The sequence below is a fragment of the Apteryx mantelli genome, chromosome Z (genome assembly GCF_036417845.1).
Source record: "Apteryx mantelli isolate bAptMan1 chromosome Z, bAptMan1.hap1, whole genome shotgun sequence".
Classification (NCBI taxonomy): Eukaryota; Metazoa; Chordata; class Aves; order Apterygiformes; family Apterygidae; genus Apteryx; species Apteryx mantelli.
Genome location: NC_090020.1, coordinates 32,367,513 through 32,393,488, shown reverse-complemented (window position 1 = coordinate 32,393,488; position 25,976 = coordinate 32,367,513).

The window sequence follows — 25,976 nt, the reverse complement described above, 5'->3', positions numbered from 1 at the left end:
AACTGCTCAGAGTGTGCTGACAGCCTGATTAGCAGCCAGTCCTTGAGGAGGTGAGCTGATGTTCATTTATTCTCTGATCAGTCAGCTCTCTGACAGATCCTCCGTCTCCCAGAACAGGGGAATGGCATATTTGATGTCTCCCAGAGAATCCTTCTGTGCTTCTCTCAGCTCACAGAAATGCACAAAAATCCAGTTTTGCTTGTTCTAAAGAGGAAGAAAAAATTTATTCCTTACACATGTAGTTTCCCCTGAAAAAGCCCAATTAGAATTTGCAGCACCAGTTAAAGAGTTTGGTGTGCAACACAGAGACTTAATTAAAAGAAAATGAAATGTCAGACTATATTAAAGGTGGCTATGGATGAATGGAAAGTAATTCAAGTCTCTGTTTTCTACAAGGCATTTTAACACAGATTTTAAATCAGAAGAACGAGTCTTCTGGTTAGGCTACAATTACATGCATATTACAAGTACCCAGTGGTAACTACAAAGGTTCAACGGGACAAGCTAAGCACTTGGTAGCTCTAGGCATTTAAAATAGATGAAGGTTTGGAAGGAACTTCCTTGAAGAAAGACAATTTAAAAAAAGCCTGCCACTGTGGTACATGATCCTCAAGCATACTTGTCTTCTCTTCAGAATAATTCAGCCAAGCATCATGTTTGTAAATTGAAGTATAGAGCTACTTCAGGTCATAGTCTTTAAGTAGTCAAAATTACATCTGCACTCCTAGAATCCAGTTAAAGAAACTAGATTCTTCCCAAATAAAAGGTCTAAGTGACAATGAGCATTTCCATTCCTGCCAAACACTCTCCAAGAGAAAGGTATTACACTCATTCTAAAACACTCATTCTGAAAAAAGTGTAGAAAACTGTTGAAAAGAAGCAAGCTGGAAGATATCTTTGATAATATATAGTGTTAAAGGGTCTTAAAACACTCGTGAAGCTGATTGCTGAAGTAGAGCACTGGTAGAATTAAATGGGAAATGCAATGGTTCCAAAGAAATGTATTTGAGGTGGAAAAAATACAGTAAAAGTAAATGCTTTTCTGACTCAAGTGTTTAGAACTGTGATTATGATAAATGAGATGTCAGAGGACTAACAAAACACTCGAGTGACAATATGGCAATGAAATAGTCACACTGTCTACTACAGTAACATTTAAAGTAGTTTTAAAATCCCTTAAAGTGTTTTATGGATTTTATGGCTTGGGTCTGTGAGAGTTGATACTCTGACATTTGATGTGAATTGGGTAATGCATATATACAATGAATTGTAAACGTAAAAAGTGACGAAGAGGCTGAAGTCTGTTGCCTTTCAATGAGCTTTAGCCTCCTAAGTCATTGTGAATATAGGACACTTGAAAACGTTCCCCAGTGGCTTTCTCCCCACTTTGTCTGCCTTGTCAACTTAGACTGCAAACCCTTTGGGACTGGGACTGTAACTTATTATGTATAACATCTCACACAATGGAATTTTGATCCCTTTAGACTCCAGGGCCTCTAAATGTGACGGCAAAATATATAATTTGAAAAGCAACTCTTTTATGATACTCAATACAAAAACGAATAGGCATCAGCAGAAAAAAAGAAATACATCAGAATATCAATAGGTATCGCTGGATGACCAGTGGATTCCAATTTGATTATAATGATAAACCCTATGTTTTTAGGAATTTCTAGGTAAAAGACAGATATTACTCCGCAAAGTAAAGTGCATTACATACCCCAAAGGCCTGATTTTCATCTCCCTTACACCACAGCAAACTGGGAATACCTCAGAAAAAGAAATTATTCCCAAGTTAGGCAAAGGATCACCTTCTGAGCCTTTTAATTTGATACAGTACCACCAAGGATAATGTGTAAAAAAAAAAAATCCATGAATAAACAGTACTGTGTGTTCTGCCAAATAGTATTTTCTGGTGTTTGTAATACATAGCTCTATGCTGTAATAGAAGAGGACAGCTTCCCAGCAGCATTAAAGCTGTCAGCAAAAGAATTAGTCCTTCACATTTCTCTTTGTTTTGTCTCAGAATTCTCATTCGTTATGTCATATGGCTTTTCCATTTTCTCCCATCAACTTTCAGGGGACCCAGACCTATACATTGCCCAGGTAATGTTCCCAGCGAGATACTGGATTCCTTTAAACACAGCTGCTTTCAGTGCTGATCAAGAGTGTTCAGTGTGCTGCAAGAGATGATGAACTCAAGTCCAAAGCCCAATGTTTTCACTTTGTGAGGGGTTTGATAGGTATTATCGGATTATCATTTTGACAATATTCACACGGGGTTATGCACATGACTGGAGTCATCGCCCAGAGGAGCCCAGCCATATGGGAAAGCTCCTCTGCATGTATGGGCTCGCACTATCCCAAGTGTGGCTTGTCTGGAATTCATTTCTTATATCACATCTGCCTTGTACAGGAAAAGAACAAATCAAACCACAGCATCTTTGCAGGGAAAGCAAGCACCCCATGACTGCTCAATGGAAAGTATGCTGGGTTCCTGGGACAGGCTAGTACAAAAAATAATTTAGGGAAAATGCGGTGGTTTTGAAAGGATCGTAATTATATTGTCTTCAGATTTGCAATTCTTTCTTGACTTTTGACAAGTTCTGATGTAAGGGCCTGGAAAGATGCAAAAGGCTAAACTCCAGGCCTCAAGAATTCTGTGGTTTTAGCCCTGCAGAGCCTCCATGGTCTTGAATATTGAAACATGGGAGAAGGCACTGTGTGCATTCACCATCTCTTTAATCTGTAAACTTTTTCTTAGGGAGGCAGAAGATGTTGCTGATTACAAGTATAGCATGGATATCTATTTTGAACCAATGCTACCTAAAAAATTACTTGCTAGATACTACATGACCTAGAAGAAGAACCTACAACTCTCTTTATGTACAGCTGTGTAATTATTTAGGCTAGGCTGTGTGGACAGCAGGTGGAGAAGGACAGGAGGGGAAGGAAGGCATTAGGAACAAAAAAGTACCAGAATTCAGATCTGCCGTATGGATCTTTCATGTCCCAGGATACAGGGAATTAGGTGAAATGAAGTTTCAGCAGTGAAATCAATAACTGCAGAGCCTTACAGATGATGTCTACATTGCAAGCCTGGTCTGCTATTGCTGTCTTTGAGACTGGGGGATTTATAGGAGGGTTAAAGGGGACTGAGTCCTACAGGGGTACCAGCACTTCTGTGCCACACAGAAAGGGCTGCCCTGCCTCCAGCCCCAAGAGTCCTCCTGGAGCCAGATGCCGACCCAGAGAGCACAGCCAGGCTTTGTATGAGAACCTGCTCATCACTTCATTCCAGAATGGGTGGATTTAGCAGAAACTGGCCTCACAGGATTAATGACTACTATGTGCTTACTATACCTATTGAACTAATTCCCATGTTAATAAAAAAGTAGTATATTTCTTATGCTGTGATCCATAACATAAGAGCTATATGATATTGTATCCATGGATATGAAGCAACTGCTTTCTCTCCAGGGCTGGTGTTGTCTTGGGTTGCTCTAAAAGGTTTGATCAGGAATGCTGGTGTGGTAAATCAGGGATATAATAGGTCCTCTGTGAGGCAGCCCTCAAATATTTCTCTTAAAAGCTCATCTCACCATGGTTGTAATCACCTAATAATCTTAACACATGCTACTTTGAGAATGTAGAGTATATTTTATGATATTTGCTTCAGCAGACACCTTCCTTAATGGAGCTATTTTGTGATCAGACATTTGAAAGAAAAAAAGAAATTCTTATTATTACAGAGTACATAACTTCCTAATGTAACATTTTTGTTTTCATTTAAAACTGCCCTAAATAGAAGAAAGGTTACATGAATAAGTAGGAAAGAGGTGGCTCAGTGGGAAAGTTGGAACAGTTTTGATATGTCTAAGTTATTTTCGATGTCTAGATTCTTTTCCACAATATCATTTTGATTTTTTTCCAAGACTATGTTAAAAGAACGACAATTTTGTGGTTAGAGCATAAAATCATGAACCAATTCTCAATGGGAATCTGTGGATAGACTGTAAGTTGGGAAAGAAACATTTATATCCCTGTACAAGCAGGTGTAATCCCCACAGGCTCTTTGCACTTACCAGTACTGTTTAGTATTCAGCTACATATATACACCTGGCATGAACATATTTATATAGTGAGTTTATACATGTACAGAAGATATCATATTGGTCATGTTGCACGGTGGATGTATAGTAGCTGTGCACTTCAGTGCAGTTAGTGGGTGACTAGGTCTAGGCTACCTGAGCACAAACATGTAATGGATATTTGGAGCTCTTAGACTTTGTTTACTGTTAGCGACTTAAATATAATGAGCCAAATTCATCTGGAAGTCAAAGGATACCTAAAGTGGGTTGCAACTCCCCCTTCCAGCCAGATTCCTCCAGCCCAGCTGCCACCCGGCTAGGTCAGGAAAGACCATGCAGGAGTAGACCAGGACACAAGTTCCCCAGCCTCTCCTGGCTTAAGTAAAATCATAAGCTGCAGCATTGCATGCATATATGTAGGAATAATGCCTGGTACTTAACCCCCAGTGCTCCTCGCCTTTTGTGCTTTGATGTAACCACTTTTTAAAAACTTCTATAAAAATTTCTATAAAAATTTCACTAATTTTTACTGCTTAAGTTTTTCAAATTGCTCCCTTTTCCTTCCCCTGGGACTCATCCAATACAACAAACATAGAAATCCAGACAGTCACCCACATGACATACAGCAACACATTGGACAGCTGAAATGGGTGTCAAAGCCAGCTTCAGGAAGGCCAAGAGCAGCCCTGAAATGTTGCGCAGGGGTGCCTCACCGTGGGCCTGGGGGCAGCAGCAGAGCTGAGGGACAGCAACGGGCCCCATAGACAAAACGGCCCCCGGGCTGGATGTCCCCTCCTGGGTGAGGAAGTATAAATGTAAGGATGAATAGCCTCGAACAAGGCAAAATACTAGGAGATCCCTCAGAGAAGATCCATGCCTGAGCCCTGCGGTGAGGATCCCTTTGGTGGCTAGAAGCAGTGGGGATGCTGTCACCGAGTGGGCTGTTGGGTGAGGTGAAGTGACCTGCCAGTCCGTGGTAAACAGCATCTCTGCAATTCACTATGAAAGTGGCCTCTGCCACCCAGGAATGTGCGTGTATTGGGGATGAAAATCCTCTCCTAAATCCTGCTCACCTAATGGCTGCACAATAACTTCCTGCACACTATAAAACCCCAAAATAAGCAAATATATGCACTGACTTTAGACTAAACTCTGCTGCCCTCCTATTTCTGGAGAGTGGCCTAATGCCAGATAAATCCCATTCACTGGGATAAAGAAGATGCCAAAACAGACAGCTCCCCTGTTTTTGGTCTTTTAAAGCAGAGTTGTTCCAAGGAGCATTTTCCTGGGACCGGCACTACGGCAGCACCTTAGGCTGCAAGTCTTGTTCCCACAGGAGCTCCCAGAGGATCATCCAAATTCATTAAGCAAAATCAATTTAAAAAGTCATTATAAAATTCCCCTGAGCTATGGATATTTATGGATATCTCATGAAAACATGAAACTATAGTTCCTGTTTACTGAAGTTTCCTCTAGCTACTCATAACTCTGTTTTTCGGACTGTACCCCTCAGCCATAGCTAGTTGCAGTGCTGTTTATGGGGCCATCTGCACTGTGTGCTGTGGGTAGGGGTAGCAACACTTCATGGCCTCATACACTATGGATGGCTGCACAAATCACAGTTTTCTACTGAACTAAACCTGAGTGATTAGTATACTCAAATGACCACATATAACATAATTCTTAGGGATGATTCCACCCATATGGTTTGAATAATATAAGAAACTGCAAATGGCTTTGGAAATTGCTGATATCATTCTCCTCCCCCCTGCCACCACCTTGTTCTGTGCTAGCTGAGAAACTGCAAAAATCTCTTACTGTGGCAGTTCCTGGGTTTTATTGCTTTTCAGTTCCAGTTGTTCAATGGAAATAAGAGAAATGGAAATTGATTCACAAACCAGAACTAATCTGAGGATTCTTCTATTTTTTATTCTGAGGTTTTCATGTTTTGTGTAATTGCATGTGTTCTGGAGTTTAATATTGAGTTGTTTTGAATTGCACAGACAGCATAGCACAGAGTTGGTTTTGTGCTCTTTGCATATTATGTCTGTGCATTTGCCTCTGTAGGCCACTGTAATTTACTGTTCAAAAAAAAAAAAAAGCATGGAAATGAAATCTCACAATATTTAGAGCCAAATTTCTGCAAGTTCTTTTGTAAGTGGTTTTGATCTGACTTCTAAAATTGCACTCCCTTTTTTGCTTGTCCTCAAGTTTACATGCAAACTGTTTTTTTCCATCTGTGGTCTCAGATGTGTGCACGCCAGCTACATTAGCACATACTCACGTGATCAAGCAGAGGCCTTCCCCACCTGATTCTCACAGGAATTCAATATGCAGGTACAAATCAAAGATCTAGATGCAAAAACCATGTGATAAAGTCTTTCCCACAAAATAACGTAGTTATAAAAATGACACTGCTGTTTAAGAGCCTTTACGTTTAGTGTACATTGGTCACAGTGCCCTTTCTGAAAAGTACTCATTTGAGAGGGACGCACACATTACCAGTTATGATATATATGAGTTCTGTCCAGAGTGGAATATGATGACACTGTTGTATTCAGTTTCAGAGTTTTCCCCTACGTACAAAATTTACCCTTTTGCAGACAGCTAGTGAAAGGCATATGCACTATGCATGTCTATTTTAAGATCTTAAGAGAGGCTTAAGCAATGCATGTGTTCTCTGCACGAGAGAAAACCTCTCTTTTAGCAAAAAGAGACTGTGCTTAGGAATAAAGTTCTTAGGACTGTTCTGGAATAATAAGATTGGTGAAAAACAGCAATAGGATATCTAAAAGGTGAAGTGGAAAGAAAGAAGCTTTTGCTTAAGAAATTTAAAAAGAGAATTTGAGGCTAGATGTCTCTGGACTTGCAGTCTCTCACACTGCTCTGATTTGAGAAGGGAATGAGAAACGAAAATCATTATTTCACTTGAGAAAAGAGTGCAGAAGATGTCCTGAAATGAACTGTTTAAAAGGCTTTCTGTCCCATGGACTGAAAACTAATCTCAGAAACTTTTTTCCTTACGTCCAGTACTTAAAGCTAAGTTCTTGTTCTTCAGAGAGAGCTACATCTCCAAGTGAAATGTCAGGGCCTTTCCAGAGACATTTGTGGGCATGTAGAGAAGATCTCTGAAATATTATAAAATTCTTACTTCTCTTTCCTTAGCTTCTTGTGTGGCAAGCAGCACCAATGCCTCTGACTTCCATTATGGACAAGATCCAAGAACATCCATGTATCAACTTGGCATAGTTTCAAGATTTTTGTTTTTTGTCTACTACAGGATCTTGGTTCCTCTGAAAAAAAACCATACTGTTTAAGGATCCAGTGTTCAGTAGCCTGATGCTGGTAAATCATATATTGTAGTTCAAGAAAATGTATGATGGATGAGAACAGTAAAGGGAGTATCCATCAAAGCCACATGGACATGTGCATCCTTCCAAATACAATTCCTTTCTAAACTAAGCAAGGATTAACTAAAGATGTTTTGGAACCACAAAATGTTATTTTTAAAAGGTAGCTAGTGATTGAGATAGGTTAAGACTAAACATGGCTGGGATCGGCCAAAACCACGAGGAGCTTAACTTGTTCACATATTTATGGCTGGAGCAGAATTTGAGGGCATTCAGCAATCCAAGGTCTGAAATCCTCTGGCATATTTTGCGGGAGGATGACAGGCTGTTGGTTTTGCTTTGCTATGTTGTTTTTTTAATGGAATTGTCCTTTATAAAACTGGCCCCTTCTTGCCCTTTCCTCCCTCCCATGCACAGTAACAGCTCAGTTTAAAAGACATTACGTCGCCCAATGCTTTTTAAAAAGCAAGAGTGATTCAGTGGAGAGATGCTCCACAACCTTGCAATCCAGGTCACATTCAGCAATCCTACTTCACGTTTCTGGGGACATGGGAAGCCTGGGGTGTCTTTCCATGGGAGTTTATTCCATCGTGAAGGAACAGAAGAACAAATGCGAATGAGCATACACGTGTGGACATGTGTGAATGAGAAGATTTGCGGGAACAGGGGATGAATATTTCTTCTTAAACCAAAGTGAAGAGCCTCTCAGTTTATCCCAGTGGGATCCACTGTTTATTTATTTGAATTGCTTTCTGGTTGTGTCTGTTTTAAGTGCGACAATATGATCTTTTCACATCGAAAGCAACGATGCCAAACAGACAGCTTTGATGAATTCCCAGATCCAGACCCCAAATAACATCTATTCCATTTATCTCCATCAGTTGCTGAATCCATGTCACATTTCATTGAAGGGCCTGAGAAAATTGGTAATGCCTATAAATGAATCTGAAATCATCACAAACAAACCTTTCTTAAATATAAAACATTTGGGGCTATAAGGCTGCAGCCAAGGTGCAATCCAAGGTGGGAATTTCCAGAATTTTTCCTGCTGTTACTCTGGTTTCACTTCAGTGGATAGATGTTGATTCACCTGGGCTGGCATCTTTACAGGACACAGGTCATTCAAAACTCCTGACATCACTTAGCCTTGGCAAAAATGCATTTAACAATTTTGACTGAGGCTTTATGTGATCAAGGTGTGAAGTATTAATTTCATGTAGTGTAGTATTAAAAGTCACCTAAAAGTCTGAACATAAATCAGCCATATATACAAATACATATTTATATATATGGAGAGAGAGAGAGAGATAAGAATAATATCTTACTACTCCCTTCGCTAGCCAAAATGGAGTGATCCAGCCATCTGCAATTACTCAGTGACTGAGAACAAGAACTAGACCCAGCTTCACTGGCAAAAGCAATAATAAAAATAATAACCCTGAATGTTTTTATTCAGCTGGTGATTTTAAATGATAGTGTTCTTGCAAATGCAAGGGTGCTGTATGATAGAAGAGATATTTATATACATTGTCTAACCACAATACTGGAATTGCATTAAATCTAACTTTCCTCATTCTTTGTTCATATATGCTGACTGCATATTATGGTAACTGTGAGAAGGTTTCTCAAGGGACTGGAAAGCTTCCAGCACAGCGTGTTCTGCTGATGCGGTGAATATCATTTTACCAATAACAAGGGGAGAAAGTATATGCTGTTACTGTAGTTAATTTATTTGATTTCCAAGGACACTGAAAGAATAGTTTAATTACAGCAAATGAAATATGAAGGGAAATATCTGAAAACAGAAGATTCTTTCCTTTCCACTAATGGAAGGAGAGACTGTGACTAAACATCCATGGCTTATATGGAGGAGGGGGAGGTGTACAAAGTTTTTCTTATGTCTTGCAAGGAAGAAATGGCTGAAATCAAAGTTCGTGTGTGCTCTGAAAGGTTAGATGCTTCCACCAAAGGGAGAAGAAGTAAGACGGAAAAAGAAGTATTAATCTCATTCTTGACTCTCACTACCTACTGGTGGGCAGAATGGGCCTTTGCAAAATGAGAGGGCATCCAAGGCCTTCCTCAACAAGTTGCATCAGCCTCCATTCCTCAGGTTCAGCAGACTGGTATTAGATTTTTGGTTCATGTAGATAGAGAAGGTAGCAGTCAGAGTTCAGAAAAAATGCTGGGAAAATTAAGATTAGAAGTTTGCTGGAATTGGGAGATACATCACTGCGTTGTATCCTTTACATACAGGCTGGAAAAACTGGCATTAGGACAAGCTTGGGTGCAATGTATCCCCTGCAACATATGCAACATATGAAATACAAGTAGCATATCTTCTGTAGAATATCCCCTATCTTTCAAGGCAATACAGCTTGATAGCTTAGCAATTCCTGCCTATCTCTGAAAACATTAATATTGGAAAGGAATGCAGCAATGTTGACCCCACTTCCCTGGGGTCTGCATTGTATCACTGCCCTCGTGCCTGGCCGGGCTCCGTCCCACAGTCCTGCACCCTTCTGCTCTCACTCCATGGGAAAGTTGTTGCAGATCCCTCACACTGTCAGGGTGAGAAATAGGCTTCTAACCTCCAGCTTAAATATCTCCAAGTCTACTATCTCCCCATTAATCCTTCTGTCAGCATTATTCTGCATCCTAAATAGCTCCCTGAGAATCATGTGCAACACTTCCCAGCAGTTTTGTATGGCTCACACTGCCATTGACCCTTCTTATTCCTTGTCACACTTCAGACTTCATTTGTGAGGCCACAATCTCTTAGGTGTTCTCACTTGCGACTAGTTTGCCATGACCTTATCCTTTGGTTAGCCCTTCTCTGCCCCTGGTCTAGTCTGAATTCATCTTTCTTGATCAGGTGTGGACATAACTGTAGCCTGCTCCACTAGATACCTAGCACTACTGAACGCTCCTTGCCTGCTACAATCTAGGTCCACAATTGCTTTCTTGTGTTTCTCATCTAATTATGTCTGGCAGGCAATGAAGCTTTGTTTCTCCTCCAAGTATTTTTTCCATTGATCATTAAAGTAGCTTTGTTCAAGCCAACGTATCTATTGTGCATGTCAACCTTTCCTTAGGGCAGGCACTGCCCACTTTCATGCTTTGTAAAACACCAAATGTATTTTGGCATGAAACAAAGACATTAATAATGATGTATAAATTCAGATACACTAATTAGTTTGTGAGTAACGCATTCCATCACCAGTGCATGAGTTGAAAGAAATCCAGATTACAGTCACAAGGAGGAGTCTCAATTATTCTAGTCTTAGCATGTGTAACTATAACACCATCAGGCACAGAGTTGTCCAATGCTTCAGAAAAGTCAGTGTAAAAATTTAAGAAAACTGAAAATACTTCTATATTTAGAAGAAATCACATGTTTTCAATTCACCAGTTGGGGTTCTGGGGAGCTACTGAATTCCCCAAAGGACCCCTCCCTTTGACAAAATGCTTTATTTGTGATGCTAAATCTGTATCTACCAAGCATGAGGGACAAGGAAACTTTCCTTTTTATTTTGCTAAATCTTTGCAGCAAGGCTGGAAAAGTAAATGGACATTTAGCTTGTGCCCTAAGTATTATAACAATAAATGCCTTGGCAATACCACAGCAGACAAACAGATTAAAGTAATGAGTGGTACAGAGACTGCTGTGCAACACTTCTTCCCATCAAGAAGTGCTGCTTTCAGTTGCTTATCACTTTGCTAAGAAATTCAGGCTGAAATGTTGAGTGTCTGCTATGAGGTTGGTTTTTCTGGGAAAAAATTCTGCTAGAATGGAAACATTTATGAGAATGAAATTGTGAGATGGGAGAGGGAGGGAGAATCAGCTGCTTGTCACATTAAAAAAAGTTACTCCAGATATTTTACTGAGTTGTCATTGCACTCTGGAAACTGGAATTTATAACCAGGCCAAAATAGCATTATTTGGTACTAAAGGTGTTTAGAGCTGAATTCCAAGATTATGCCTTTAGCTCAAATTCAAAACTAGAAGGACTATTTCTCTGCCACAGCCATCCCTTTCTGCAGCCTTAGTCATATCCTTATTACGGAAGGATCTGGATATACCTAAAGTCTTGAGAGAATTACTACTTTGAGATTAAATCTGTGACAGCAGTTACTTCCATAAAACCTGAATGTTAGTTTCAACTTGTTCTCATATGTGAACCTGGCCAAAACTATTCCCAAAAAAACCAAATCCGAACAGTGCCTTTCAGGTCTCCCTTTAGTCAAAATGGAACAGGTTAGTTTAAGAAAATTTTATTACTGATGAAAAATTAAATGGTAACGTTTACTCCAGTTGCAAATGAAAGGATACATGGAGCTAAGGCTTAAAGATCTGGAACAGTACTGTGCTGTTAGTGATGGATCCATCCGTCAGCACAACACCTTGAGAGGAAAATGTATTCATTGCTCAAGCGATGCAGAGTAGAGAAATTTGTCCTGTGGTTCTCAACGTTCATCATGCACAGCATAGCCAAAACTCTCCGACGAAAGCCACAGAAGGCCAGAGGAGGATTGCTTGCTAGCTCAGAAGGCAGGAACTGGGCAACTTGGGGCTCCCTGGAGACACCACGTCTGCTCTGCCACAGCACAGCATGCTGAGTGGCGCAGGGCATTCGCTTTTGACTGTTTCTCATCCTTTGCAAGCTGGTGAACTCACACAGCAAGTGTTTTTTTTTTTTTTTTTTCCCTTTAAACACATGATTGAGCTCTTTCCCAGAAAAGTTTCCCATTTGCTTGAGCTGGCACTGCAAATTTGGGGCAAACTGGATTATTACTACTACTCCTACAGTAATAGTCAGGCCTCCGAATGAGCTGCAGCCTCTGCTGTGCCAGGCCCCAGAGGTGGCTGCATCCCTGAGGGGTGGCACCTTCCTTGGGGTCCCGCCGCAGCCCCGGCCCCAGTGGGGTCCCCCGCCTGGCATGCGCAGTTTCAAGCCATGGCATTTTTGCGCCAACCTCGGAGGGGGCTCGTGCCGCCTTTCCCAGGCGCTGCTGGTGGGCGCAGCTGCAGCAGGGACCCAGGTGTGGTGCCCAATGGCCAGGGATGGGTGGCTGGGACGTGCTGGGGGAACTGCTGGCGGGGATGAATATCTTCCTTGTTTTTGCAAGCTGCTGGAGGCAGGAAACGGGGATATCTGTTAGCAAGGTCTGTTTTGGGGTTTCAAGTTGACTTTTTTTTTCCTGTTAAAATCCCAAACCATTGTCCTTGTGTTTCCTCAGCATAAATCAAAGAAACAGGGCTGGCTGTTTTCTTACAAGGTGAAAGTACAGTCATTTTTGTTTTATTGTTTGTTTTTATTAAGCCTTGATTCAAAAAATGCTAAAAACAAACTTTCTCATTGCTGTCAGCTGAAAATTGAAATCTTCACTGTCTCTCTAGAATACATTTGCCTCAGCCTGAAGGTTACTTAGCTTTCTCCTCTAGCCTAGTGCTTTCTTGAGGGTTTCAATTTCATGCTGAAAGTTGTCATTTTTCTCCTGCAACAAGAGTTTTAGTAATATTTAATAACTGCTCAGTGGGATAAATGGGTCACAAGTCTTTGACGAAAGGAAGGAAGAAAAGCAAAATTATTTGTTTAAAATCTGGTGCTAGCATTCCAGTGGCAAACCCTATCTAAGGAAACTTTGCTAAAACAAACATCTTAAATAGTGGTTGTTCTTTTCTTCTCCCTGCTCTTTTCATTTGCCACTTGTAAAACATTTAGAAGATTATAAGCAGAAGTCTTAGAATATCTGAAAACATATGCCATGAGCCAGAGTACCAGATGCTTCCTACCAATGCTTAAAAGACCAGAAGAGGTTTTCATTCCTGAAGAAATAAATTTTGTGTTCTGGCAGGAAACTTCCTCTGAGACAAATGCAAAACTGAATGAGAGGGACTCAGTATAGTACGGTGAAAAACAGAGATCCTAAAGGAAGGGAGACTTCCTTGTAAAAGCTGAAGTGAGAAGTGATTTCCAAATCAACCTGAATCTGTGAAAGCTTGTGTACAATAATGTATATTATTGTGCTCTCCTTTCTAAAGACACAAAGAAAGAGAGACTTCTTGAACTAGGGCGTCGCTTCCCTTGAAGCTGATTGCTAAACTGCTGAAAATTCTCAAGAAATATTATTTGATCCTTAAAGAACTGGAAAGAAAGAACATGACAACCTCATATGCCCCAAAGTAGCTTTCATTAGAGGGCAAAACTCAAAATCTGAGGTAAAGTTACCACTGTTGGTATGAGAAGTTTATGAGTTAGGAGTGGAAGATAAATGTGAGATAGGTTTAAAGACAGAATCTCGCTCATTCTTCCAAATACTGACTTCAAGATTCAGACTGCTTATATTCTGTAACACCTTCCCAGACCTCCCACTCAAGACCAAGACCAAGAAATTTCTCATCAGAAATCTTTTTTTATTTGAGAAAGTCTGAATGTCATCTCCAGAAGATAGACACCTTATTGCTGGAACTGTTGACTTACAACATATTTATTTCCCTTAGGGCATCTCTTGGACACAACAGTTGGATTGAACAGCTCCTTCAACCAAGACAGGAGAAGCGTAGAAAGAGACCACAGTCAACATATCAAGTTTAATAAGCGTGTGCAACTTGTGTAACTGAAGTGCCCTGATTTAGCTGTTCCTGATGCACTTTCTAATATAAGAGACTCTAAAATTTATAATAGTCAGCAAGAGCCGCATTCATTTACCATTGGAATGGACATCTCTTTATGTGACTTCTTTTCTCTTCTTCTCCTTTCTGCAGTGCATTGTGATCCTTTCCAACTTAAGAAAGTGGGAAATAACCCTTCTGCATGCTGAATCTGGTCTGGGAACTCCTTCTTATGCCTCTGCTCCATGCTGATCAATGGCTGCAGTCCTCAAGAATAGGTCAGTTCAACTATCTAGGCCAATGTTTGAACAGTGATTGTGCATTGCAGCTGCTCAGCATGTGGTTTCCACGCCTTTATTTGAGCTGAATGACTAGCCACAGCGGATGAGAGGATCAGATCCCACACTGCTGAACAGGACAAGCTGGACCAAGTATTTGCAGAATGCACATAGTGTTTATGCCAGGACAAGAAGTCAATGATTTCATATATTTACACATTTCCTAACCAGAAACTATGCTGGCATAGAGAAACCTAAAGAGACTTCTTGTATAATGCAGCAAAGGAGGATGGGAAAAAAAAGAAAGGGAGAATTATGGGAACAGAGCATAAGTAATGCAGGTGTATGGCGGGAGTCAGGGACAGGACAGAGAAGGAAAACGTAAATGAAAGAATGTTCAAGAAACAAGGGAAAACAAAAGAAAGTGATACACGGCTTTGGAGGAGAAAAAAATGAGAAACAGCAAATTTCTTATTTTTATGTAAAATATGCTGATAGAATTCATGTATTAATATATACCCACATACACATTCCCTTCCTCAATATGCAACAAACAGATAGGATTTAGCTAAGCCTTTGCATGGCAGGAAATAAAATGAGACACACTCATCCAGCATATAGCTGAGCAGCATCTGTTCATTTTTAAACCTGCCTGAAAGGCAGAAGAGAATGACCTTCTGCATCTGTAACTCATGGAAGGATCATGGGGAATATTGCCATATGTATTTAATAAAAAGTTTCTGTCATTGGCATTTTCTTAAATAGCATAGACTTTGTTATCCGGGCAAGAGGTGTTTTTCTGCTATTCGGATTCAGTCAGGCTCCAGTTAAGTGAAGCCTCAAAGTATACACTTAAGTTCCTCCAATTCAGCACATGCATGGCACCGAACACATACTGCAATGAAGAAGAATGGATTGGTGAGTTGGAACCTTGAAAATCAAGCCTGTAATATTTACTCATGAGAATAATCCTATTTACTTATCTATTTAAACCTATGAACAGATTGAAACTTGAAAGCAACACATTCAATCCTGTTTTGTCTGAGAAAGCAAACCTTGCATGCAGCAATAATAGTTGCAGTTTTTTATATTACAAAGGGAACAACTGTTCTCTGCAGTGTACATGACACTTATGAGAGCTCTCTGTTTCTCAGGGATCCGTTGTTCATGTTGTTTCTTGTAGGCAGGCCAAATTCTGCTTGAACCACAATTTTTCAAAATTGCTCATTCTGTCGCAACTTCTGCTTGCCTAACCCTGTAAAGCCCAAAACAGCATTTGGTTTCAATACCTGCACCTCTTGGGACCTTTGGATGCTCTCTTCTGCTTTTTGTGGATTTTCATCAAAACTTAAAAATATATTACCTGGGCAGTCACCTTCCTAGGGAATCATTCCATCATTTAAAATATAATCAATCTTCAGTCATTATTATCAGCTGTTGTGCACTCTATTGGTTTTACATACGTGCTTCCTGTGCCTTTTGACATATCAGAGGCCTTCCTTCATCAGATCTTGTCTTCTATCCTGCAGGCCCTGACTGCATGCCTAATTATACCTTTCACCTGTGTGGATCAATATCTGCTTTGTAAGCATTTTTTGTCACAATGTCTCAACGGGCTGCTCTCACCAACAATAGTTTTTTTGTCTCCAACTCTCTCTTCTTTCTGCTTTTCCAAGTCAGGTATTTCCTCGAGGGAGGCAACGCCACCGATGACAGGAGTCAGTCTCTGGCTCAGAGCATTCTCTTAAGTTCAGCCTCTCCTCCCCCTCAGCAGCTCAGGTCTGTATATAGGAGGAGTCCAAAGCCTGAGAAAACAACAGATCTAGTCAAGAGGACTGTTTCATTCCCAACTGATAACAAATTTGCAGTCAAAGACCAGGTGATGTGTGAACATACAGTTTGTGTCCCTCCAGAACTCTCCGTTCATGCAAACAGGATTCAAATGTAGGAAAAGGACCAATAGTCACAGTATTTCAACCCAACATGGTCTAGGTGCACAACAGGACAGGGAGAAAATCAGCTCCTAAGCTCAGATATGGAATACAGGGAAAATATTGGTTGGAAAAGGAAGAAGCTGCATATTTGACATATATTTTAAGTATGAAAACTCTGAGCTTAGATTCTTATGTACCAGTCTTCTGAGTGCTAATTTTTGTATTATTTTTGATCTAATTAATTGTCCTATGTGGTGGCTCGCCCCTGCTCAACTTCATTGATCTTAGGCTTTGAGCTGCTCCATAACTAATTCTGTATGGTGCTTTCCTCAGTTGCTTTAAACGCTGAACAGACAGCAGCATTCTGTCCCTTTGGCCTGTCAGTTCTTCTTAGCAATGTACTGACTAAGGAAGTTACTATGTAATGGGGAATTACCATGTCATTGAGATTCTTCTGCAGGAGCAGTTGTTGGTGAGGAAGATTACTGAAAACAAGGCAGCTAAGTCAGAGTGAGTGCAAATGAGAGAAAAGCTCATCTCCCAGAAGAAGACTCATCTGGGAGGCAGGAAGGTAGCCTCAAAGAAATCTTCAAGAATTCAGCACTTTGCCCTCCCTGCCCATCTAAAACCATTAGTCTGGATGCTTCTTGCCTCGCTGCAGATGCCTGGCTGAGTGGTCTAGGCCAGGAGATTGCTGACCTTGGTTTCCTTCGCACTCCATGAGGAGGGAGAGACACCTCTGGACACCTGCCCTGGCTCCTGGCAGCACCCACACTGTCCGTGGAGAGCAGAGAGGAGGGCACCCCTCACTGGGGAGCATCAGACCGACGCCACCAAGGACAGGGATGACAAGGACAATTACCCATCTCCAGGAACGATCTGTGAGCCTCATGCACGGAGAAGTGCCAACTCTTCTTTTTAAGAGAGCTGGGCAGCAAAGAGCAGTCATTGAGCAGCCCAGAGGGTTCAGCAACCTCTTCCCTCTACAGCAACAGAGCAGCCAAATGGAGATCTGTGGTTGCTATCACCCCCCGGCCCTCCAGCTCCAACATGCTGCTGCTGCTGCTGCTTCTCTCCTCTTTTCCATATTACGTTTTTTTGTTTTGTGTTTTTTCTTCCCAAAATGCCAAAGGTGCTTAGTGCATAGTGTTGCTCTCATGCAGGAAAAAAGAAGTATGTGGCCATTCAGTACATGCCTGGTTGCACCTGGACCAACATATGCTGCTTGCACCCATTCTGTAAGCAGCCTCTCTAGACTGTGAGTTGTTTGGTTTTAAGCCATCTGAACCAATGATGTCTGTACTACCACATTTAGGAGCTAAGGTTGAAATCTCTTGTAAGGCTTGTTTTGTTCCAAAGCCATTATATAAACAAGAAGCATATTTTGATTGGATCACTGTGTGTTGCATCATATCTCCACAGTCATTTCATAACACAATGAAAATACAGAGGCAAAATGCTAGGGAAGAACCAAGCAAATGTTTCTCTGGCCATTATTTTCATACATCTGCAATAAGATCTTTAAACCTGCACTGATCCTGTCCGGTGGTACAATGTCTGCCTGCACAAGCTATACATGGCAGTCTTTCTCTGTCTACTGCTTACCAGCAATACTTGGGCAAGAGAGAAGAAATCAGGATCCAGCTGGTGCCAGGCCTTTCTCAACCACCCCTGGTCCCCCAAAATGCAAGGCATTGCTCACATTCAAGAGGTTCTGCCTCGCACTGAGCCTCTTGGGCTCTGTAGCTTGGAAAAAACTACATGGAAGCCAGAGCCCCTGCAGCAAGAAGTTTATGCAAGACTAATCATTTCTTGTATCCCTAGGGAGATTTTCTTCTTCATTCAGCCTGACTTTTCCTGTAATCCCTTTCAGTCCTTCCCTCAGTGCTTACTCCACATATATTCTTCTTTCATTCTTTACTGCTCTTTCTTATTTAAGTTTCAAACTCCTAGAGGCAGACGCTTCCTCTTATTCTGTCTTTGCAAGGTGCATAGCACAAGGACACGCTGTTTTCCATGGGCCTAAGCACCTCCGGCTGCTGTAAGCACGCAGTAAATTTGATTCACTCAGGGGGCATGCTAGATTTATGGCTGCAAAGAATTTCAGTATGGGCACCTCAATATCTGGAAATCCTGGATATGTACCACAGCATACGCTACCATAATAATAATTTGTAGCACAAGTATACTTTTCCTTTCCTGAAAGCCACAGAGAGGAGTTCACAGCGTGGCTTCGTGCTGCGTGTGAGACGGTAGCATCCTACTCATAACCAAAAAAATATTTTTTTAATTTTCAAATATATGTTCCAGACTTATGTTTTGCTTTCCTTTGGGACTCTTTACTCTTAAATATGGAGTTGAACAGGGATAGATTTTGCAAGATATAGCATACCTCAGAAAGTCAGAAATTCCTTTCCCCTGAATCTGTTTGCTAGTATTGTGTGGTTAATTATTATTATCACAGTGCAAAAATGTGTGTTGGTGATAACACAGGCATATTCAAATTGCACAATAATAATGAGCAAATGATGAGCACATTTAAAAAAATATTCCCTAGCAGGCCTTGGGGTATGCCCTGATCTGTCTTGTTTGCACAGTTATCTAATATTTGCCTGTACAAATTCAGATTTGTATCTGACCTACAACTCTACGTGCAATTTCAGCCGCCACATTTGAAAAGTGATCATGAAAATGATTCATTTCTGCCAGGTTCTGTGACCCACAGAAGAGATATTTTAGATACCAAATACTTGAAATAATTACTTGACACTCTGAGGAAAGCGATGACAGCTTTTGCCTGGTTTCTCAGCTACCTTTTCCATGGTTTTCATTCTTTTAAGTGAAAGCCCATAGAGGCTCTCCATTGCTAAAACAGCTCTGTGTTATGAAAAGCACTACTGACACTTCTTGGTGAGGTCTAAAGACAATGCCAAGCAGAAGAGGCTTAAGAAGTTGGGGACTGGAGAAAGAAAAGCAAAGAAGACATGGTGGATTCAGTGCGCCCTGAGCTCTAGTAAAGTGAAGCACATCCAGATTTGTTCAGCCATTAAAAGAGGTTGGAAATTGGACCTGTCTTTATATTTTTTAGTGACCTTGCTGTAGTGAGTACATTGGGGCCCCAGGCTCCACACAGTGCTGGATTTTTCCTTGCTGTTGAGAGTTGCGCCCGTGGAGCAAACGCAGGCAGCAGGACTGTCTCGCTGATGCCTAAATTACGACTTTCTAAGAAATGAGCCGAAGGCTGTACCACATACAACAATTAATAACTACATCGATGCCTCCCCTCCTTTTCCACTCTCCCAGCTCATTCCTCTCTCCAAACCAAACAGTTCCTTGACAGGAGCCTGAAATACAAACTCACACAGCTTATATCTTGTCTGTCACTGGGATTTAAATATCTCAGGCCCTGGCAGTCCAGCCGGTTCCTCACCAATTAGAGCTTCATGAGGCTGGTTTCCTAACAAGGATGGGTTTTATTCGTGGCCCTTTGGGTTCTCTGTTTCCCATCTTTCGGCCTTTCATCGTGCTGGGTAATAGCTGCCTTTACGTGCTGCCGCGAGGAGCGTGCTAAGAACAGTCCCTGTGTGCATAATCAATGAGCCCTTGGCTCTCCCCTGCACGGTTTATTATGGGAAGTGAAGCCTCTTTAGTCCTTAGACAGACAAGAGGGACATTTATCTTTTTCATTCTTTCATTACTTGAAAAAATGATTATCAAGCTGCACAACCTCCTTGTTGCCTTTTATATTCATGTATGAAACCCTGCTCTGTGTGGAACCTGTGCCCTGTCAGCCGACGAAGAAAGCAAGTGAGATCAGAAAAAGTGTTTACAGTCTGCTGGGGAAAAAATCCTGTGGGATACAGGATTCATTGTTTCATTCAGCACTTGGGCACTTGAAGTGTTAGTAAACTACTGAGATGTAGAACTGGTTTAATGGATAAACAGGTAAAAGATATACACAGAGGCAAACAGACCAAAAGAGATCATGCTTTTTCCAGCAGTTTGGTACCTTCATGAGGACCTTGTCTACCAGGGATGAAGTTGCTTGAGAGTATCATGTGGTCATCTCTAAGCCACTGAAAATTTTGCCATGAACTTGGAGGGAAACAGCTTACTGCACGGCATTACAGGCAGCCCCTCCAAAATAGACAAGTCCTGTCAATTGTCAAAGGAAATGAAAACATTTCTGCTGGTCATTTGGGCTGCTTTGCATGATCTAATTAAGAATTTTAACCCTACTGAGGGTTTCTACAGGGTCACTCAAAAACTCAGAGAAAGGCTACCCCTCCCATCTTTTGGAACCATGTCAGCAGAGCAGTATTGAATTTCAGTGAAACCTTGGGATTCCTCAGCCCTGAAGGTGCCGGCTCCTCAAAGGAAATAAATCTCATGGTTCAGCTCTGCTCAAATGAACGCAAATCACTGTACTGAGCAGCAGTGAACTTGCCAGACAAAATCACAATAAATCTCAAGTCTCTCCTATCTTCCCACAGGTAGGGTAGGCAAGGGATCAGGGAGGACAAGGGATAAGGGTAGATGCAATGAGCACTTTGGGATGCTATTTAACTTCTGCCAAAAAGTCTCTTTAGTTTAAATCTCAATCCCTTAAATGTGGCTGTATATAATAAATGTATTCCACAGCCCCTGCCTGTAGGTACCAAGATACATATAAGCTACCACAGTGTCACTGTAGCAAATGCCTATACTCAGTAAAGAGCCTTTTTTCCCCTTTGTTTTTGCCACCCAGGAAAGGGCTCAGAGCAAAAGCAGAGAAGAAGATTTCAAACCTCACAAGAGCAGGCTCTGCAGCAGCCGGGTCGTGATCGAGGCCAGACTGACTTGCAATGGAAAGCCTGAACCTGGGACTGGAAACAGCAGTGTAATACAGGCACAAGTCTGTGGCTGAGACAAGGAAAGCAGCCATGGTCTGAAGCAGCAAACAAATTGAGTTTGGGGGTTTGCTTTCTTTTTATCCCCAGCAGTTTACCCATCCCCACTGCCTGACGGTGGGGGAGGCATCTCAGTGACACCGGAGACTGCCGTGAAGGTCCTTGGTGAAGGACCTTCGTGTTTCAAATGATCAAGGCTGGTGGAAAGGCTTTTTTAAACTTGTAACAGAGCTGCCTTAGTGACAGCCTGTGCTGACCATTAAGCTGATAAAGTGGCAAATGCAAGCCTTTTCCTTAATTCAGAGCCATCTTCAGTTTTAGAAACAATCTGTAGGTAGAGCACATCCCCACAACAACTGTACTATAGCAGTCCATGCTTAACAAGACACATAATGCAGTGCATGGTGATGGATAGCATGTCTCTTTAAAAACATTTCAGTGGTGCAATAAGTGTTCTTAATAAACATTCCCTGGTTTATCTCTTGGAAACTAAAAAAGTGATTGATGAGCTTCTGAACCAGTTTCTTATTTGAGCCAAGGTTTCCACTGACTGATAAATGCTCCAGACTAGCTCTGGCATTCCAGCTTATCTTAGCTCCACAGGAATAATGCTCCAGAAATGTCTCCTCAGGCTCTGGAAGAAGCAGGAAGATATTCCTGAGGCTTATCAGCCCTCACTAGAGTCCCTGCAGCCTTTAAATCTTAATGCTAATCTTCAGTGAAAACAGATGCAAAAGCTTGCTGGTATTTGTAAGCTTGAGTGCAGTCCCTTTTCTCCAGTATGGCACCAGAAGCATCCTATTTTGCTTTTTCTTAGGGTGCTTGTGATCTCTCCTCGCCCTGTCTTTCCCAACCCTTCTCCTACACCCCAGTGCAGGAGCTGAGCAGCAGAGAGGGTAAATACAGGGATATGAAGCCAGGTCAGGGCCCCACAGTACAGACTGGGTAGCAGTTTCCATCTATAAATTGACTGAAAGGGCCTGAACCAGAAGCCTGATCTCACTTCGCCCAGATAAAATTACTAATTTTCTAGATCTAGATTCAGTCAGTGCTTTGGATTTCTTCAGCATCTGCCTCACACATGTTTGAAGCCTTAAAAATATCATTTAGGAAAATTTAGGAAAGGGTTAAATGCTGTAGGAACTCCTTAAGAGTTTTTAAATTATATTCTTTACCCAAGGCAATAGACAGCTTCTTCAGAGTCATTCCATTCTAATGTGTAAATGCTGAAAGTAATTAGACTGCGTCCTGTGTGTATTAAAGTATTTAGGAGAAAACCTTTGGAAAAAGTGACTTTTCATGAGCAGCTGCCAAATATTTTCTAGAAGTTATTGCATTAGTAATATATGAGAAGTTTCAGTTTTTAAAGCAAAGTCTGTTTTGAAACATATAATTCCAGGAAAGCATTTTGGTGTGGTAAACATTTTTTTAGCTTTTCAGTATGTGAATGGACCTCATACAACAATGTCCACTGCAATGCGTTTCTGCCAGAAAATGGTGTTAAATTGAAATATTCATGAAAAGAGTTTCCATTTCATTTAAAAAAGACAAACTATTTGGTTTTGAAGAACTAAAACACCCTTTTTTAATTTTAAAACAACAGCCTGAAGAACTCTGAAGAAATACTTTCCTGTCATTGCAGTTTTGAGGAGAAAATATTATCCCTTCAACAGCTCTGAATATCAAATGTGTTTTGTTAGAGATGTCTTGTGTGGTGTGCTCATTTGCACATTTTGATGTTACTTCTTAAAAGGCAATAAAGAGAAAGAGCCAACATTTTTCTGTTTCCTTGTTCTTTGTTGGAGAGTAGATGCACAGCCTTTTTAATGCTGTTTTATTTATAGAATTCAAATCCCTCCAAAAGGATCACATGCCCTACGATGCCTGCAATAAGCCCACTGGCTGTTTATGACTAGAAAGTTAGTATTCATATAGAGACTGAGCATAAATGAGAACCAGACCCTACATTACTTCAGTCACTAGGGAAGGGTATCTAAATTAAATGTAGGCTATAAAAAACCTCTAGCATTAGTCACATCTACTTGATGAAATAAGGCCGTGTCTACTTGATTAAATATCATCAATGGTCTTAAATATTCTGCTGCCTAATGAAGCCAGTTACCACCTGAACTGTTTATACAGTTGCTTTCTCTGCCTTTTGATCCTCCCCATCCCGCATATGCTGTCATTGAAAGGCAGAAGGAGGAACCGGGGGTGCTTGTGAAGCTGTCTTCCTTAATCATCACCTGCCAATCATCAAAGTAAATAGTAAATGTGATGTGCAAGAGGCTAATAACAGGGATATCAGTCTTCTTCTAATGCTTTCATTTTCACTGTATATAAGAAGAAACAAGTAAACACAAAAGTTAGGTACCCTCTTAAATCACCATGCGCTTCGGCTTGCAGCTCTGGCTTGTTAATACTTGAGGCAATACATAAACATCTCTCCAGCTAACGTAAGAGCTGCCAAATGACCACAGGGATTTAATTATAGGAAGAAGTAATTGTTCTGACAGGAAAAAAAAAAAAGCAAGAGGATGTAAATATTATAATTGTATTTAGTTACAAGGAGAAAACAGGATTGTCTTCGGGAGCGTGTATCAGTGGGAATATCTGTCAGAAATGCACAGCTTCTCTGAGTTAACAGGAGTTTGCCATTTCTCTGATTTTTGGGCCATCTTTGCCTAATAAAAGGTGCATCTTTACACATCTGCATTTAGACATAAATACTGGCCCTTTTTCTGTGCTTCCCATGGCTCCCTTTCCAGGGGACCTGTGAAAATAGCATGGGAGAAGGACTCCTAGCAAGCTCTCCTAGCATGAAGAGCACCAGAAGGCAAATTGCAAATAGGTGGGAGGATTTACAGACATCAATGTCCTTTGGTACCTGAGCTTATGAGGGGTCTGTGGCATCTGTTAGGAGCACACAATCTATGGGGGGTATTTGAACTAGGAACTTTTTGTTTTGACATAAATTTCAGAAAATTCATTGATGTGATTGTTTGAATGTGACTGAACAGGAACAGGGCTGAAATTTGGAAAACAATCCAATATAGCTGAGAAGATTAGCTGAGCAGGTTAGCTGGTATTTTAGTACTTACAAAGCTGACAGCCAATTTTTACACAATGGCAACTGAATTCAGTTGTGATCTTCTGCATTTTACTCTGCGCCCACAGCCAGCTCTCCAGCCAGGTCCCACATATTCTGCTTCATTTTCCATGACCACTCACCTCACGAATACATGCAGAGGAGGTTGGGCAGGGAGGGCAACTCAGATCACATTGAACTTCCTTTGAAAACATTGAACTCCCAGGGAAGAGTTAAATGAAAGAAATGCATGTTTATCTGAGGGCAAAACTGAGTCATAAAGGTATTTGAACTTGATATGTGTCATGGTCCTGCATTAATGCTTGGATTTTTCACAGGCAGAGAAGTAAGCTGAGTTACTCTCTCCCGACTTTTTTGATACTCCACTGTCACAGACTGAGTTTGTGGAGGGTTATTCACTCACATGTTAGTACCTTTTACCAGCTAAGTCCACATACCTTTTACCTGCTAAGTCCAATAGCAGTGATGCTGTTAACTGCTAATCTTAGACTGCCTTACATACATTGAGAACATCTGTACATTTATCCTAGTAGTATAATGTTTACGTAAATCTTGTCAATGTACTATACACATACATTACACATGTAGTCTTTATATTTAAAATTGTTCTTGCTTGAATATAAATATCAATGCAAAATGTAATATTTTATGTAAACACATATTTTACTGTTGTATATATTGTGTGTATACAGAATTTGTTAGGAGACAGATACCAAATGTATTTTAAAGATGATCTTACTTGGTAAGATGAGAACTCTCACTTGAGACACTGAATGGCTTAGGGAGCTAGTAATGGGATACAAAGCTTTTCACCTCTATATCATTGCTTCAGATCCGGCCTAAACCAGAAGCAATCCAAAGTTATCCCCATCCCGAGAGTTTGGTGGCTCAGGAACTACAAGTTGCTGGTCTCAGACCCTACTCACCTATGTCTGTTGAGGCTGTCCGTGCCGCCGGCACCTGGCAGCCAGAGGGACATAAAACCCGGATTAGCTTCTCCTCGCTACCCCTAGGAGGTCAGGGGAATGGCACCTGCAGGACCCCTTTGCCATCTTTCCCAGCATGGTGGAGAGCCCCCAGTTCCATCGTTCCCAGGGGAGGTTGCTTAATTCCTCTGCCTGGCTGAGCAGAAGCCACAGTCCTGATGGTAAAGCTCAACACCAGCTGCCTGAGGTCTCTTTTCAGCTCCTGCACATGTACCTATAAAGTCAGGTTCTTGACAAGAGGGATTCATGCAAAACATCCTTCAAGCATAGCTGCTGCCTACAAGATATACCTTGATAAGCAAATAAAACATGTAGTGGTGCCAAAGCATTACAAGAGCTGAACCTATTTGGTGAATAAACAGAGACTCTGTCTTGAGGGCTGTCATTATGGTGTCTTTTATGGGCATTAAATTAACTTCATTCCGGAAATGAGATCTTAGCTACCAGCATCATCTTCGAAACTCTTCCTCTGTTATTCCTGGGGATTAAGCTGTCATTCTCACCATTTGGATCATGCAGGAAAACAGATGAAAGGCAGCAATATAGTGCCCTTAAGACTGAAAGCAGGGAGCTCTTTAGGATTGTCTTCTCAGGAACTTATAAACTAAGGTAAGCAAGAAATAAAAAATACATGTCTCCTATGATCATTAAGGCAGGCACTACCATAAATTATGTGCTTTTGTTTGAAGGAGGGGAAAAGACAATATGCATTCCCATGTTACAGAA